The sequence below is a fragment of the Megalobrama amblycephala genome, linkage group LG19 (genome assembly GCF_018812025.1).
Source record: "Megalobrama amblycephala isolate DHTTF-2021 linkage group LG19, ASM1881202v1, whole genome shotgun sequence".
NCBI lineage: Eukaryota > Metazoa > Chordata > Actinopteri > Cypriniformes > Xenocyprididae > Megalobrama > Megalobrama amblycephala.
In genome coordinates, this window is record NC_063062.1 from 32467427 (window position 1) to 32485666 (window position 18240).

General features: G+C 35.7%; 1 protein-coding gene across 6 annotated transcripts in view; it reads left to right on the plus strand.

The window, feature by feature from the left end:
• The window catches only part of large2 (LARGE xylosyl- and glucuronyltransferase 2), a 163971-nt gene that overhangs the window by 16529 nt on the left and 129202 nt on the right, over nt 1-18240 (plus strand). For 3 of the 6 annotated variants that reach the window (XM_048169579.1, XM_048169582.1, XM_048169586.1), the window contains exon 2: nt 12514-12663. The exons of the other annotated variants lie outside the window; for them this stretch is intronic. The gene's annotated coding sequence lies outside the window, so the exon portion shown is untranslated. The remainder of the gene's footprint in view (nt 1-12513; nt 12664-18240) is intronic. 6 annotated transcript variants of the gene reach the window in all.

Sequence of the window (18240 nt, forward strand, 5' to 3'; positions counted from 1 at the left end):
TACAAGGAAACGGCAAGCAACATGTTGAATCAATCATGGAATTTTAAAGTAGAAAGATTGTAAGTGTCTATTTTCTTGTAAAACATACACAAATACATTTTTGGTGGATTTATTTACTGTTTATTTTACTGTAATACAATATGCAAAATATTCAGTGTGTTATGACATCAAAGGTAGCAGAAGTGAGAACATCTGAACATGACTTTTAAATGACCCTCAATGAAGAACGATGCCCTTGGTCCTCATTAATGGTGTAGTTTCAGCATCTACCAGTAGGAGCTAACTGGAGCATGCTAACCTGCTAAACTTTGACCTCTTGGACTTGTAACTATGGAAACGAGTCAAAGGGCACGACACTGTGCCATGGAAACAGTTCATAGGTGGCTTTGGTCTGACATCTGTACAGAATGCGTTAGCCAGAGGCATGTTTGAGCTCGGAATGTCATTAGCTTTAATGAGACTCGCAAATGTGTTGCTCTTTTCTTAAAGGCTATTTAGTTTAATTGCGTTTATACTCTTGGTATTGGTCATACAGTAGGTCAGAGTAAACAATACATTGTTCACTCATAATTCACAGCCCAATTTAAGAACTGTGAAATGTTAAAATGTAATATGTGGTGTGGAGAATAAGCAATATTGTGTGGAAAAAGCCATATATAGGCTATTATATGGAATAGAAATGCAATACTTCAAAGGAATTTTCCTGGAATGTCAACTGCATCATAAAAATCTGCTGCTTGCTGTGACTGATTATGATCTTCAATTTGACCCATCTAATTTCAGAGAAAAGCAATATCACATGTAATTTCATCTCTTTCTATACGGGTGGACTTTATGTCACTTAAAGTTGCACACTAAACTGTTTTGGTGTTATATTTCTTGGAATTGAGCTATATTCATCATCTTGATATCAGAGTGTTGGGGAAACACAGAGCCATACAGAAACAGAATGAAACCACAATTAAGGCTTATAGGGGAATTTTATGGTCCATGGTGAAAATCTTAGAATTTATGATTTTAGAATTTATAGAATTTATTGGAATTGGATATTTTATGTCATCTGAATTTATTTTAAGTTATTATAGTTAACTTAAAATAAATTTTACATACTTACTTATTAATCACACATCAAATTTTGCTGAGAAATTACCCCTAAAAGATAATTTAAAAATCATTATTGTGTTAAATGAGAAAAGCATCATATAGACATTACAAAATGTAGCTTTAGAAATAAATATTTAATTTAATTTAACAGAATTTATTACACAAACGTTTTGGCTACAACGGCCATGATTTTTTTTTTTTTTTTTTTTTTTTTCAGAAGCTGCATCTGAAATGGTATTTAGATATATTTACAGACCAAAACAGTTTGGTTACCAACATTCTTCAAAATATTTTATTTTATGTTCTGCAAAAGAAAGAAAATCATACAGATTTGAAACAACACAAGGGTAACTAAATGTAAATAAACAGAATTTTCATTTTTGGGCAAACTATCCATACTCCTAAATACTCCTAAACTGTTTAAATAATTCATTCATTCATTCATTCATTCATTCATTCATTCATTCATTCATTCATTCATTCATTCATTCATTCATTCATTCATTCATTCATTCATTCATTCATTAATGAATGAATGAATGAATGAATGAAGTAAATGGCTCTCTTTATGAATGGGCCATTGAATCATTGGTTCACCCGATTAGATGCTATTTACACTAAGTAACAATAGCAGCATTTTCTTAGTGATATGCTATTTACACCAGGTGAAAATCAAGAGATATTCTGTTTACACCATATAAAAGTTTATATTGGCAGATACTATTTGCACCTCTGTATTTTTGTACATTTAACAATAATATCATAGAGTGTAAATGATTATATTTCTTAAAATTATTAAATGGATGCTGCCGTATTAGGAGAATAAAAACCCTCCCTACACCTTTCCCTAACTCTACCAAGTTGATCGCATTAAAAGCAAGGTCGGCAAGCGTTACTCGATACTGCTGCGCCACTGAAGACGTTGAATTCTGAGCATCTTTTTTAAAACTTGAGTGGCCCAATCAGACATTGGTGGGTAAACAGACACTGTGTTAAATTAATGTGTTAAATCAACAGCCCTAATTATGTTATGTTATGTTATATTATTTAAATATAAATAATTAATTATTAAACAAAATATTAAATTCTAACTTTACATGCAGAGACGACTAAAGCGAGCCATTTGTACACAGATTTTCCTAAAAAGGCTCAGTGCTAGTGTGCATGTGCAAATGCGTATGTAAGATCATCAACGTGTCTGTATATCTCCCATTTAGATAGTAGGCAACTTCCCTTAATCACAGTTATTGTCTAGTCTGTACTGATACTGTTTCTCTGTGACTTTCTTTGAAGTCGGTCCACTCTACATAATGTTGTTTAGACAAAATGGCCCCATGTCATAAACCGTTGTCATGGGAACACCACATTCGGCCCTGAGGCTTTGTATTATGAAGACGAAGGACAAGAGTACACACTGTGTTGTCAGGTCTGTCTCTTACATAAATGGATTATGCTCTGAATAAAACAAAAAAAAATTGATTACCTTCACTTCACAACAAGAAAGCCAATCATAAAACATGAAGAAAATGTGCAGAGTAATCATACGGCGAGCTAATAATGTTTTCACGCTGTTCATTTTGGAATCGATTGTGATGGCGTCGGTTTCCGGGCTGTCCTCGGATGAGACTGTGCTCTGACTGAATCTTCTGAAAGTGTCTTTTATGAGACTGCATGTGTCTTACCTGAAATCCATCAGGCATACAGACAGAGTGATGCTCATTAAAGATGACAGCTATGTGTTTCTCTGTTCTTAGTTGTCATTTTCAGAGCCCACCACAAATAACAGGAGATGTCGGAGATGTCAATCAAAATGACACAGCGCTACAGAAATATTAATCTAACCCTCAAAATCTCCAAAAAAAAAAAATAAATTCAGCATTTCATGAAAGTTTTGCTCAGGCTGTAGACTTCACACTGAAGAGAGAAGACATCCTGTTTAGTTTATGGACATTTTTGACACAATTCAACTTTACAAAGCATATGCCCATTTATTTTAAGCAATGACAGTGAATTTTCAAGCACAGTTCTTGAACATTTGACAAATACTATTTTTCTCCAAAAGGCAATTGATCAGAACTTTTATTATAGCCTACATTTTTAATCAATTTGTCACGATTGCAGTGCAGACTCTTAGTAAAGAGAGACAACAAATTCATTTGCTTCTCCCAGACATCAGAGAGCAAATTGCTGCCATTATCCAACGTGATTTTGTGCGTATTCGTAAAATATATCTTTAAAATAGTAAAAAATGTACCTATACAAATATGTACAAATCAGGGTTATTATCGTTAACTAAGTGTCGTCTACACGACACCGTTTACAACTAAAAATGGAAGCTTTTAATGCATTTTGGTCATTCATTTACACGACAATGCCGTTTTATATAGTTTTAAATAGTTTAAGTTGAAGCACTAAAATTCTTAACTGGAAATAAATAAAAACTATAACTAAACTAAAACTGAACTAAAAACAAATACACTGCAAAAAATGCTGTTCTTACTTAGAGATTTTGTCTTGTTTCTAGTCCAAATATCTTAAAGTTCTTGAATCAAGAAGCATTTTCTTGACAAGTAAAAAATATTTTCTTGTTTTCAGGAAAAATAAGTCAAAATTGAGTGAGTTTTTCCTTAAAACAAGCAAAATAATCTGCCAATGGGGTAAGCAAAATAATCTTATTTCAAACCAAAAATAAGATATATAATGTTGTGTTCAGTTTGGATTAAGATTATTTTGCTTGTTTTAAGGAAAAACTCACTTAATTTTGACATATTTTTCCTAAAAACAAGAAAATAATTTTTACTTGTCAAGAAAATGCTTCTTGATCTAAGAAATTTTAGATATTTGGACTGGAAACAAGACAAAAATTCTAAGTAAGAACAGCATTTTTTGCAGTGTAGCAATATGAAAAAAAAAAATGGCAAAAGCGCATAATGAAATGACTAAGAATTAAACTAAGAATTAATTAAAATTAACATGAAATTTAAAAAATATAAGAAATAATATCCAATTCAAAATACTAATAAAACTGAAATAAAACCTAAAATAACACTGCTACAAATTGTTTCTTCAACTGTAAATACATAATAAGGTCTATGTTAATAATGCACAGTATGTTATATGTTTTAGCATCTATCCCAATGTACAAATACTTGCATTTTTGTGCTTATACAACATCGTTTTCCACTAAAAACAGAAAACGTTTTATGCGCTTTGGCTGTTCATTTACACGACAATGGCGTTTTGGGAGCCTGAAAACACAAACCTTTGAAAACGGGTTTCAAAGTGAAAGTTTCTGAAAACGATAGCATTATCATCTCTGTGTAAACTACAAAAACACGGATTTGTGAAAATGGTGACATCATGCGTATGCTTATTTTGTGTTCAGTCTATAGGCATGTAGTGTTTCTTTACAAAGTGACATCGCCAACTACTGGCCTGGCAGCAGAATACAGCGCTTTTAGTTGTTTTCACGGATCCGTGTGAAAGGGAATCATTTTGATAACATTGTCGTCTATACACGAAAAATTGTTTTTAGCACATCATTGTCATGTAAATGTACTCTAAATCTAAAACTATTGAAAACATTTCTTAAATTAACATGAAAACTAAAAATATAAGAAATAATGTCCAATTCAAAATATTAATGATACTGTAGTAAAACTAAAATATTTACTAAAATAACACTGCTACAAATTGTTTCTGCAGCTGTAAATACATAATGTCTGTTTTAAATGCTGTTATTATGTCATATGTTTTAGCTATCCCAATGTTGTGCCATAAAAAGATTAAAAAGTGATCTCAACAAATGTGCTCAGATTCGCCAAGATACCAAATTCTGAGTTAAAAAGTTTCAATATTTCAATATGAACTCAAATATTTATCAGATATTTTTCAAGACCCAATTATTTGAGCTATGCTATATACATTCATTTTATTTGCAACAATTTGCCAACAATTGTCTCAGCAAGTTTCATTTCTCCTAAGGAATTTTAAGAGGAACATCTGAGGCATGAATTTTAATACTTCACTTGATAGCTCTTTTCTGCCCTCTCTGAAGTCTCCTGAGGTATGAATGACCAACTGGAGTGGCTAGTGTTGGCTGCAGCCGACCAGTTCTGCGTTTTGACGGTGATGTTTGCAATCTCTCGGATGACTTGTTGATCCTAAGTGGCATACGGTGCTGATGAGGGTCACAATGTCCCCAATTTGCAATCAAAGTCAACTCTTGAGCTGTCATTAAGTGTGTCAGTGTAGCACACAATCAGAGAGCACGCAGCCCTCGAGTGACTGCTGGAGTGAAAGGTGACTGTTCGGACTTCATTTGGCCCCTGATCACTGAATTTTTTACATGCACTTGCTGCACTTATTATGAGAAAAACAAACTAAAATGTCACTTATGCGTCAGACACTGCATAAACACTGTTTTCGTGTGTGATATGGGAACTAGCAAACATGGAACAGGAGATTCAGAATGAGCTTTGAGTGGAGGAAATGGAGGTGAAATTACAGACTGTAATTATATAAACTCATGTGATCACGCAGGAAAATTGTGTTGCTTTTGTGCAGTGGTTTCACTTTCATAGCTCAAGATGAATAATTGAGATTTAAGTTATGTTGATTTAAATCTCTTAAACCCCTAAAGGAGAAATGAAAACATTGGATATTAAAACTCAGATAATTTGGTCTGGGAAGAATTTGATGAGAAATATTTGAGTTGTTATTGAGATCTCTGTTTTTTAATTGCAGATATCAAATCTGTGAGACAATGTTAAGGTCTATTCTGAAATGGAGACGTGAGATTACTAGGGCCTTTTTCTCAGTAGTGGTTGACCTACAGGAGTCGGACAATGAAACTGAAACACAGACTAATAACGTGTTGGAGGATTCACGCCTGTGTATGCGCGACCTGGTGGCCAATCTTCACTGATTATACATTCCTCAGTAAGAGCAGAGTGTGAAGGTTGAATTAGCAGAGCAATAACACAGCTGAACATAAAATATTGCAATCCACACAACATAACAGGAGGCATATCAGAGTTCAAAAGAGGATAAATTGTTGGTGTGTATCTCTTTGGCTCATCTGTGACCAGGCCAGAAGTCGTTGTGGCGCATCGAGAGCTATGGTATCCATGGTAATGTCAGCATACCACCACATAGAACAAACCACATCCAACAGGAGCAACTGTCGACGCAAGAAAAAAGGGATGTCCAGATACTAACCTGGACTGTATCCAAAAAACATAAAACCAAAACTGCCCAACTCACTGCAGAATTAAATGCACACCTCAACTCTCCTGTTTCCACCAAAACCGTTCATCAGGAGCTCTACAGGGTCAATATTCATGGTCGGGCTGCTATAGCCAAACCTCTGGTCACTCATGCCAAAGCCAAATGTTGGTTTCAATGGTGCTAACAGTGCAAATCTTGGGCTGTGGACAATATGAAATGTATTGGTCTCTGATGAGTCCACCTTCACTGTCTTTCCCACATCTGTATGAGTTACACTGTAGAGAAGCCCCAAAGTGGCTAGTCTCGCGTAGCCAGACCTTCAGACTGACGGCAGAAGGTCTGGACTCTATCTCAGCTTTCATTGGCCAAAGACCTCCCAGAGGCTGTTTGACTGACATGTAATGCAACCAATCACAGTTCGTTTTGTTTCGCGTCATGTTTAGGAGCATGAAAATGTAAAGTCAATGTCCCTACAATAACAGACCGGCGTGCATCTAATAAATGATTAATTAAAGAACGTTGTGCAAGTTTACTGCAACAATGGATCCGCGAACTTCACGTACTTTTGAAAACCCAGCGTTTAGTTGATCCTGGTAAGCGCTTATTGCCACTGTTGTAAACCCGACGGCTTTCTTCTTCCACAAGCTGGTTTGGCGTCACAGCATTTGTTTCCAGGCGGATCGTTAAAGAATGCGACACGCATGTCTCCCAGACAGCCTGTAGAATTCCACCAACCGGGTGATGACTTCAAAACTCCTGAAGTGATTCCAGATAAGTGTGCCATATGCTTCAGACATTCAGCCGTCAACAGTCTGTGGGCGTGCTGTCTGAGGCTGAGACTAAAAAGCATGGAGCATGAAGCATGGGGTGGATCAGTGATGGTTTGGGCTGCAATATCATGGCATTCCCTACTCTTGATGGGCCATCACTGCCAAGGACTAGCCAGCCATTTTGGAGGTCCATGTGCACCTAATGGTTCAAACATTGTATCCTGAACTTCTGTGTATCAGCATGATAATGCACCAATACTGTACATACAGCAAGACTTGTGACATAATGATTTTATGAACATGAAAGTGAAGTTGAACATCTCCCACTCTGGGGTATTTTGGAGGAGCAAGTCTGAAAACGTTTTCCTGCACCAGCATCATGTAGTGACCTGGCTGCTGTTCTTTCTGACCACTGTGACGAACTTGTATCTGTCATTCCCAAGATGAACTGATGTTATATTGGCCACAGAAGGAGGCCCTACACCATACTAATAAAATATTGTGGTCTAAAACCAGGTGTTTCAATTTCATTGTCCAACCCCTGTAGCCTACATATCACCAAAATTAATATAGTGGCCTAGTGTTGCACGATATACCGGTACTAGAAAGGTATCGCGATACCCTGCTTTTAAAAATGGTTCGGTTCTTCATTTTATTAGTACCGGTACTTTTGAGTGCCAACTGTATTTCCTAATGTGCGACAGCAGGGGGCAGTGTGCGTGCAGCGCGCTGCTTCAAAGGCACATTGAGTGCGTTTATTCCTCTCAACTGCGCAATGGCTTTCATGGTGACGAAACGAGAGGTATGGTTACAAATGCAGGTGCTCTTGCAGACCGTCCACAAATTGTTGAGAAAGCAGATGCACGAAGCGAAATATGGCATTATTTTGCTTACATTGCCGACTGTCAGGGCAAGCCCACGGACACCACAAAGCCCGTCTGCAAAAGATGTTACAAAATAACGCAAGAAACAACAAACATTAAAAATTATATTAAATCTAACCCTAACTTCACGGCAATGAAGCTCAAATCCAGAATTATCAGCCTGCACACTGGTGAAGAAAGAAGTTCTGTCATTTGTTATTTATTTACTTTTCCTGCTGTTTTAGGTTTTTGCAGTAGTATCGTTTAAGCATCGGTATCTTGATATTTAAGTTAGGTATAGTATCGAAGTCAAAATTTTGATATCGTGACAACACTATAGTGGCCAATATTTGGCATTTTTTTCCATTTCTGTTTGACCGATAAATGTTTTAAGCCGGACTTTTATTTTGACAGCACTGTAAACCTTAGTGCCTGAACACAAACGCACAGGATCTCCTGTTCTGTTCATTAGTTTAATGTCTTTGTTTAACAGTTCTAACTAATAATTTATTACACAGAACTGTTAAACAGTAAACAATATATGAAATAGTATTTTATTTTTAAATAATAATAGAAAAAATACAAAAAAAAAATACTACTAAATATGAATTTTTATAATTTAAACAAGACTTCAAATATATAATACATTTAGAGAAAATATGATTCCCAGCAGGGCTTGTGTGCTAATGTACTGTTAAATGTGGTTAAAGTTACCATAATTTATTACTGTATTCACGGAGACAAGAGCCGTCGCTATTTTCATTTTTAAACACTTGCAGTCTGTATAATGCATAAACACAACTTTATTCTTTGTAAATCTCTCCAACAGTGTGTAATGTTTGCTTTAGCCATGGAGCACTATCAAACTCATTCAGAATCAATGTAAACATCAAAATAAACACTGTACTTACGCGATTAGACATGCTGCATGACGAACACTTTGTAAAGATCCATTTTGAGGGTTATATTAGCTGTTTGAACTTTTTTTATGTTGTTTAAGGCAAGCGCGAGCTCTTGGGGCGTGGAGCACGAGATTTAAAGGGCCACACACCCTGAATCGGCTCATTTCTAATTATGCCCCAAAATAGGCAGTTAAAAAAAATCTATGGGGTATTTTGAGCTGAAACTTCACAGACACATTCACGGGACACCTTAGATTTATATTACATCTTTTTAAAAAAAAGTTCTAGGGCACCTTTAAGACCTGGCGCACTGATCCATTATACTGTTACACATGCGTTTACTTTCTCAACAGTTTACTTTCACTTAAAACATAACCGACAGCATTTACGTGAATACTCGCCAAGACTGGCATTTTGACATTATTTTGTGTGTATTTGACTGTTTAAGTGCAATAGACTGGCATTTTGACATTATTTTGTGTGTATTTGACTGTTTAAGTGCAATAAGCAGCGAAAAATAACTAAATTTAGTACTGAGAGGAGGCTTTATGTGGCGCACTTTGGGTGTGAGCACAAAATCTGCAGAAATGAGTAAAATTATGAGCAATACAAGCATTCCCATGCCAAAATTCAAGCCCTGTAACACCAACAATATTGGAGCAAGTGAAACAAGTGAGTGAGGGGAGTTTGTGTGTCAACTTGCTGTCGGAGAGATGAGAGAGCAGGAAAGTGCAGCTGGTATCATGTATCTATTCTGCAGAAAATGAGTATTGGAAGCATTTCAGATATTTCAGCATTGATATGTATTGAAAAATCGATATTTTTGACAACACTACATTGCACTTAGTTTATTATTTCAGATGTCTTTTTAAAAGAATACAACTGAAAAATTGTGTGATTGCTGAAATCCACCAGCACATGGCGGGTGTTAATGTCAAGAACTCACTCAGTGTGCACAGACTTATCAGATTACTGTTGGTTGCAACCTTTTTATCTGGTTATTTATTTATTTAAATACTTTATTTTACAGGTTTATCTTTTTATCAATTTCAAATTATGTTTTTCATATTGATTCATTTTCAGATAATTTATTTCTAAATTTTGTAAAAAATGATATTTTTTAATATTTAATATATATATAATATAATATTTTTTAGCTCACTTTTGATTGCAGATTTTGGTATCAACAAATCTGAGCAGATTGCTGAGATCTCTTGTAAAACTCTAGAGGAGACAGATATGAGATAACGTGTTATTTCTCTGCAGAAAAATCTGGGAAGCAGGAGACATAAGCAAAAATCTCGTTGCCATACTAAAGACATCTCATTTGTGATCTTTTCTGATGGACACACAAGGAATGTACCATGTGTATTCGAACGTCTCCATCTCTTACCCTATATGTGTGACTGATACTCAGACTGTCTCAGGGAATGACAAACTGTCATGTCACATTTCATGCTCTGTTAGTGGCGCTGCAAGCATCTTTGAGGAGCAAGATCAGATATATAACAAGATACTGTAGACTGTCAGGATTCTGTGATAGATGTGTGTCTGAATGCATGCTGCGATGATGTTTTACTTTTGAATTCAAGCCTAGCACACCTTTATGGATAGAAATGTAAGAAAAGCAATATAAACCACGTTAGAACTCAGTTTAGAAAGCCAAGACATGCATTTAAATGTAATTACAGTATATAGTTATTTTTTGCCACTGGTTTGATTGACGTTGTTGATTTACGCACAGGAATCTTTTAAGTATATAATCACATTAGCATCCAAATGAAACCGTATTGCAGTTTCTCACAATGAAACTGCAGCTCCTCAATTATTCATTTTCACTGTTTCATACTGCATTTGATCTTGTTTTTCAGAGCAGTTCACTAATTTAACTTTGAGAGGTATGTTATCAACTATGGGAAGAAAAAAAAAAGTTTAATGTAACCCATTTAGCAGAAGGCAAAATTGGCTGGCATCCGCTGCAGAGAGACAGGTTAAATAGCGTCTTTTAACATTAACTCAGCAGGCCTAAGAAATTATGTGTATAAGTATTCTCAAGTGCTTCTTCAGCAAATGTTGCCTGAGTCATCCATTTTACTTTCTTCCTTTAAAAAATACAGACAGATATTTTAAGAGAAGGGAGGAAACTGGGTTCATGAAAGGATCGTCACTGACCCTGAAACAAACATCATTCATTTTCTTCAGAAATTTCATGCTAAATTATTTGTGCACAACCAAAGTATCAAGTGTCAGTCCTCACACACATACACATTTACATTTCACACACACAGCTGCACATATTTGGATTGAGATTGCATAACCCTATTTTGCCACTGAGGAAGATATTATGCCGCTGTGTTCCTGTTCCCAATTTAATGATAGAGGGAAAGAATTGGGATAAATTTAATTAAAAAGGGGACATATCATGAAAATCTGACTTTAAGTGCTATAATCGGCTCCCCAGTGCATCTACCAAACCAGAAAAATGTGAAAAAGGACAACGCAGTAACTTTGTTTTGCTAAACCTTTCTCTGCAATCATGTGAAAAAAACGAGCTGCTCAGATTTCGCTCCCCTAGTGAGGCAGGATGGGGATCTTATTATCACCCCTTAATCTGCACGTTTCCACCCTTGGCACTGCCATTTTGTTTTCGCAAATGGTGTACCAGTTCTAACGCCATGGCAAAAGTTCGAGCAAAGCATGCTAACAGTTCTGTTGTTGGCTGCACAGACGAGCACAGAACACGATTTATAGTCTCATTAGCTTGGATAGCCTGCAAGTTGACCCTGGCAAGCTTGATTGCTAAAAAAGGAGCTTTTCTGTCCGAGTGATATTCTGGAAAATTTTTTACACCATTCACAGCATTTGATAGCAATCATAATAAACGTTAAACTGGTGTGTGTGGCTCTGTTTGGCAAACAGGTACGCTATGTATAGTGGGTGTCCATACGGGATTTGTACAAAAGATTAACATGCATCCACAGGAACTACATAAATTTATCCACTAACCATTCAGAAACGTCCAGTTGTAACTTCTTCCTGAGTCTCTCCATCAGTGTCGACTCCGGTTTAAACAATGTAAGGCTGAACACCGTTACTGATAATCCTCATTTTGGGTGCGTGAGATTCTCCAGCTTTGTTGTTGTTGAACAACCGAAGCATGAGCTGTTAAAGCTCCGCCCTCTTCTGGAAAGGGGGCTGGGAGCAGCAGCTCATTTGCATTTAAAGGGACACACACAAAAACTGTGTCTATGCTCACACCCAAATAGGGGCAAATTTGACAAGATATAATAAATGATCTGTGGGGTATTTTGAGCTGAAACTTCACATTCTGGGGACACTAGAGACTTATATTACATCTTGTGAAAAGTGGCATAATAGGTCCCCTTTAATGCTTTTGCCATAGATAATTTTTAAAGCAACAGTGCTTCAGTTTTTTGGCACCTCGTACCCCTAGGGGTTTCCCCACTGAATTATTCAATCACTGAGCACAGAAGCATGGGTAGCAATAAGTCGTTAAAAAAAAAACGCCCACTCTCCTCTGTCGTTTTCTACCTGAATAAGCGCTTCACTTTCTGTGTTAGGATGCACTCAAGCAAATGGACTGTTTCTTCTGACCGATCTGACCCTGTACCCTCTCTTCTGCAGTTCCTTACAGCTAGTACACTTCAGTGACCGCTGGGCACGGACTCCTCGCTCCCTGCAGAACTGCAGACAAAGCACTTTCGATTAAAGTGAAGTACAACGCCCAAGGAAACCCTTTGAATTTGGCCACAGTAGTGAAGAAAGTATCTGAAAGTAAGTCTCACTGCTCAAAAACGGATCTATAGAGTTTAACTCTGAGAGGAGGACCTGCTAAAGGAATAGTTCTCACATAAGCAGTTAATTTGTCTGTGGAATTCAAAAGGAGAATCAATGAAGAATGACATCAGAGACGTCAACTCTGGTGTAACAAATTTGTGCACCATTTTTGACACATAAACATGAATGAGACTACTACTATCAAAGCTAATGTGGTGACAGGAATATGACTTGACCACCTCTTTGACGGGGAAACCAGTCATGTGGTCCAACTAACATGCAGGAAATAAAAACAGGAAATAATAGCAAGGATCCCTGTAGACCCTCAGAATTGGTCTCTTAAAATAGATGATCAGATGATTTGATCTTTTTTTTTACCTTTAAAATGTCATGTGGTGCGACTTCTCAAAAACGTAAAAATTCATATTTGTAAAAAAAGAAAAAATAGCTTGAAAAATATATACAGTACAGTCCAAAAGTTTGGAACCACTAAGATTTTTAATGTTTTTAAAAGAAGTTTTGTCTGCTCACCAAGGGTACATATATTTAATTAAAAATACAGTAAAAAACAGTAATATTGTGAAATATTATTACAATTTAAAATAACTGTGTACTATTTAAATATATTTGACAAAGTAATTTATTCCTGTGATGCAAAGCTGAATTTTCAGCATCGTTACTCCAGTCTTCAGTGTCACATGATCCTTCAGAAATCATTCTAATATGCTGATTTGCTGCTCAATAAACATTTATGATTATTTTCAATGTTGAAAACAGTTGTGTACTTTTTTTTTCAGGATTCCTTGATGAATAGAAAGTTCAAAAGAACAGCATTTATCTGAAATACAAAGCTTCTGTAGCATTATACACTACCGTTCAAAAGTTTGGGGTCAGTAAGAATTTTTATTTTTATTTTTTTGAAAAGAAATTAAAGAAATGAATACTTTTATTCAGCAAGGATGCATTAAATCAATCAAAAGTGGCAGTAAAGACATTTATAATGTTACAAAAGATTAGATTTCAGATAAACACTGTTCTTTTGAACTTTCTATTCATCAAATAATCCTGAAAAAAAATATTGTACAGAAATATTTTGTACAATTGTACACATTAAATGTTTCTTGAGCAGCAGATCAACATATTAGAATGATTTCTGAAGGATCATGTGACACTGAAGACTGGAGTAATGATGCTGAAAATTCAGCTTTGCCATCACAGGAATAAATTACTTTGTGAAATATATTCAAATAGAAAACAGTTATTTTAAATTGTAATAATATTTCACAATATTACTGTTTTTTACTGTATTTTTAATTAAATAAATGTAGCCTTGGTGAGCAGACGAAACTTCTTTAAAAACATTAAAAATCTTAGTGGTTCCAAACTTTTGGACTGTACTGTATATATTTTCTTTTTAAAAATTATTGAATAAAATGTAGACAAACACATATATTCAAGGTGTGAGGAAAATATTTTTACTTAACCTAACAAAGCCACTTACATGACTCCTAAAAATACACTACAGTTCAAAAAATTTAGATTTTTTTAAAATGTGATACTTTTATACAGCAAGTGACAGTAAAGTCATTTATAATGTTACAAAAGATTTCAAGTAATTCTTTTGAAATTTTTATCTATCAATGATTCCTTAAAAAAGTATATTTTTTTCCACAAAATTATCAAGCAGCAAAAACGGTTTTTAACATTGATGATAATCAGAACTGTTTCTTGAGCAGCAAATCAGCATATTAGATTGATTTCCGAAGGATCATGTGACACTGAAGACTGGGGTAATGATGCTGAAAATTCAGCTTTGATCACATGAATAAATTACATTTTAAATATATTTCAATAGAAAAAAAAAAAAATGTAAAAATGTATACATTTTATAATATTACTGTTTTAATTTATGTTTGATCAAATAAGTGCAGACTTGGTGAACATAAAAGACTTCTTTCAAAAATGTGAATCAATCTTACCAACACCAAACTTTTAAAACATCAAACTTTATGGTGCCTTTTTTTCTTTTTTGAGTTTGAGAGATGTCATTGTATGGACAAAAAGCTGCGTGAAGATTCTTGAAGGGGACCTATACAAAATGTAATAGTCCCCAGAATGTGTCTGTGAAGTTTCAGCTCAAAATACCCCACAGATCATTTATTATAGCTTTTCAAATTTGCCCCTATTTGGGTGTGAGCAAAAACATGCCAATTTTGTGTGTGTCCCTTTAAATGCAAATGAGCTGCTGCTCCCGGCCCACTTTTCAGAAGAGGGCGGAGCTTTAACAGCTCAACAACAACAAAGCTGGAGAATCTCACGCAGCCAAAATGAGGATTGTCAGTAACGGTGTTCAGCCTTACATTGTTCAAACCGGAGTCGACACTGATGGAGAGACTCAGGAAGAAGTTACAACTTTTAGAATGCAATTGGACATTTCTGAATGGTTAGTGGATGAATTTATGTAGTTGCTGTGCAACTCATTGACTAACATGTGCTGTCATGTTAATCTTTTGTGCAAATCAGTGTTGAATTGACCCTCGTTTGTGAAGCAGTCCGGCGTAAAATAACGGCATGGCAACAACACTCTACTACAACAACTCTTCCTCTTCTCTAAAGAAGCCCAGCATGGCCACACCCCCTTTGTTGTGTGTTTTCGGGGGCGGGGTTCATGTAAATTTTAGGGTTAGTGATGTCACTAACCCAGGAAGAAGCTTGTTGTAGTCCTTACCAGCCATTTATTGTAGTCCTTAAACAGAGAATTTTTTAAAAGAATCTCCCTTTGCATTGAACTTTGAGTGTTGTAACTTTGCAGATGTTGTTTATGCTCAAACAGCAACATTACACACTAACTAAAGTTAAAAAAGTGAAATCATAATAATGAAATATATATATATATATATATATATATATATATATATATATATATATATATATATATATATATAATAAAATGACAACATTTTAAATTTGGGTGAACTGTCCCTTTAAAAGAGTTTGTGTGACAGCAAACTTATGCTTGATGGCCGTGTGCAGCCATGCACTGTGCACCTCCTACTGCTACTTCTCCAAGACAGTAGAAATGATTTATTACACAACAACTGCAAATGCTAGAGGACTCAAGGCAGTTGAGGATGCCAGTACTTCAAGGCCAAGTAGTGCTTTGAAAACACAGGGGAAATAATATTAGAGTCTCAAGACAACTTGGGCACATTGGAGTATTATAAGTAGGTCAAATGTCACCAGATAGCTCATGTGTGCACATACACTTACACATTTATTGACTAATCTGATATGATAAGAGGACTAAAGAGCACAACAGATATTAAATCTGTCCCTGGTAACCAAGCACATTCCGCTGCCTTGTGAAATAAGAAAGATACTTTCACTTGGCAAGTTTTAGGTTGCTAAGTGACAACTTGCTAAAGTGTTTGCAGGTAAAGACACTCTCTCAAATCGAAAACTCTCAGCAGGACCGGCAGTGGTAGAGTTACAAGCTGATTCATTCCTTTTATTCCTCTGTTGCTGTACTGTGGACTCTATCTGATCTATAAGAGGTGGTGAAGTTGACCTTCTCTCGCATTTCTATTAACTTCCTTTCCTCGCTATAGAGGAATCAGTCTATTGCCCAGCTGATATGTTTTTACACATTTCCAATGTAGAGGTTGGCAGTGTAGATGGAGTATATACTGTGTCCAAGAATGCTTTTGGGTTTTTTTCCTGTGAGAAGGTGTTTATTCACTTCAGTCAAGTCATGTGTAAATGTAAGTATAGTCAAATGTTAGTTCCCTATCCAGAACAATCTGCACCCAAGCAGTATAAATGCCAGGAAAAAAGATGTTTTACTTTTTTATGTGGTGTTTACACTTGACTCACATTCGCAGGGCACAGTATGTTATGGTTGAATGCTTATTCTCGTGAACAGTTGGCAGAAAACAAGACATTAAGATTGTTTCTAGATCAACAGTTTTAAACATTTTAAAGGTGCCCTAGATTATGTTTTTAAAATATGTAATATAAGTCTAAGGTGTCCCCTGAATGTGTCTGTGAAGTTTCAGCTCAAAATACCCCATAGATTTTTTTAATTAATTTTTTTAACTGCCTATTTTGGGGCATCATTATAAACGCGCCGATTTATGCTGTGGCTCCTTTAAATCTCCGCCCACAGAGCTCGCGCTTGCCTTAAACAGTGCCTTAAAGTTCACACAGCTAATATAACCCTCAAATGGATCTTTACAAAGTGTTCGTCATGCATGCGGCATGTATGCGTCGGATTATGTGAGTATTGTATACTGTTATATTGTTTACATTGATTATGAATGAGTTTGAGGCCATGCTGCGTGGCTAAAGCAAACATTACACACTGTTGGAGAGATTTCTAAAGAATGAAGTTGTGTTTATGCATTATACAGACTGAAAGTGTTTAAAAATGAAAATAGCGACGGCTCTTGTCTCCGTGAATACAGTAAGAAACGATGGTAACTTTAACCACATTTAACAGTACATTAGCAACATGCTAACGAAACATTTAGAAAGACAATTTACAAATATCACTAAAAATATCATGATATCATGGATCATGTCAGTTATTATTGCTCCATCTGCCATTTTCGCTGTTGTTCTTGCTTGCTTACCTAGTCTGTTGATTCAGACGTTTTGCCCTTGTCTAATGCCTTTCATAATGATAATGTTGGGACCGTGGGCTGGCATATGCAAATATTGGGGCGTACACCCCGACTGTTACGTAACAGTCAGTGTTATGTTGAGATTCGCCTGTTCTTCAGAACAAATGAGATTTATATAAGAAGGAGGAAACAATGGAGTTTGAGACTCACTGTATGTCATTTCCATGTACTGAACTCTTGTTATTTAACTATGGCAAGATAAATTCAATTTTTCATTCGAGGGCACCTTTAAATATTTTCTTATAGGATAAAAATTGTGCGCATCTTGCTGTTTCCATCAAGTATATATATATTTTTTTTTATTCAATATCCCAAAATAAAAATCAGTGGATGGAAACATATAGTAGTTCTCTCTGAGAGATGTTTTTAGAGGACAAGATATGGACAAAAAAAAAAAAAAAACGTAAACATTTTTTTCGTGTGTGTTTCACAGAAGAAAGAAGGCCATACAGGGATGTGTTTCCATACAAAGATGTAACTCACTGATTTAACAACCATAGTATGATGCATTGTTGAAAAAACTAACTAGTTATGACTGTTTCCCAAAACTGTAGCAACATGGTCACACCTCTGTCGTTTGAACCTCATTGGTTAAATAATATGAATGCAGGCCTTGACATTAACACCTGCCAAATGCATGGAGATTTCAGCCATGGCGTGTAACGCAGTCACTAGCCACGTTGGCGGGTTGAATTTTATATATAATATATATTTTGCACAATACAATCTGCGCTTTTCTCTCTCGCGCGTTTCTCTGACAGCGAGTTGACACACAAACCCGCCTCCCCTCACTCGCTCATTTCATTTGCTCCGGATGAATATTGTTGTTGTTACAGGGCTTGAATTTTTGCATGGGATTGCGCATTGCACTTAATTTTACTAATTTCCGCAG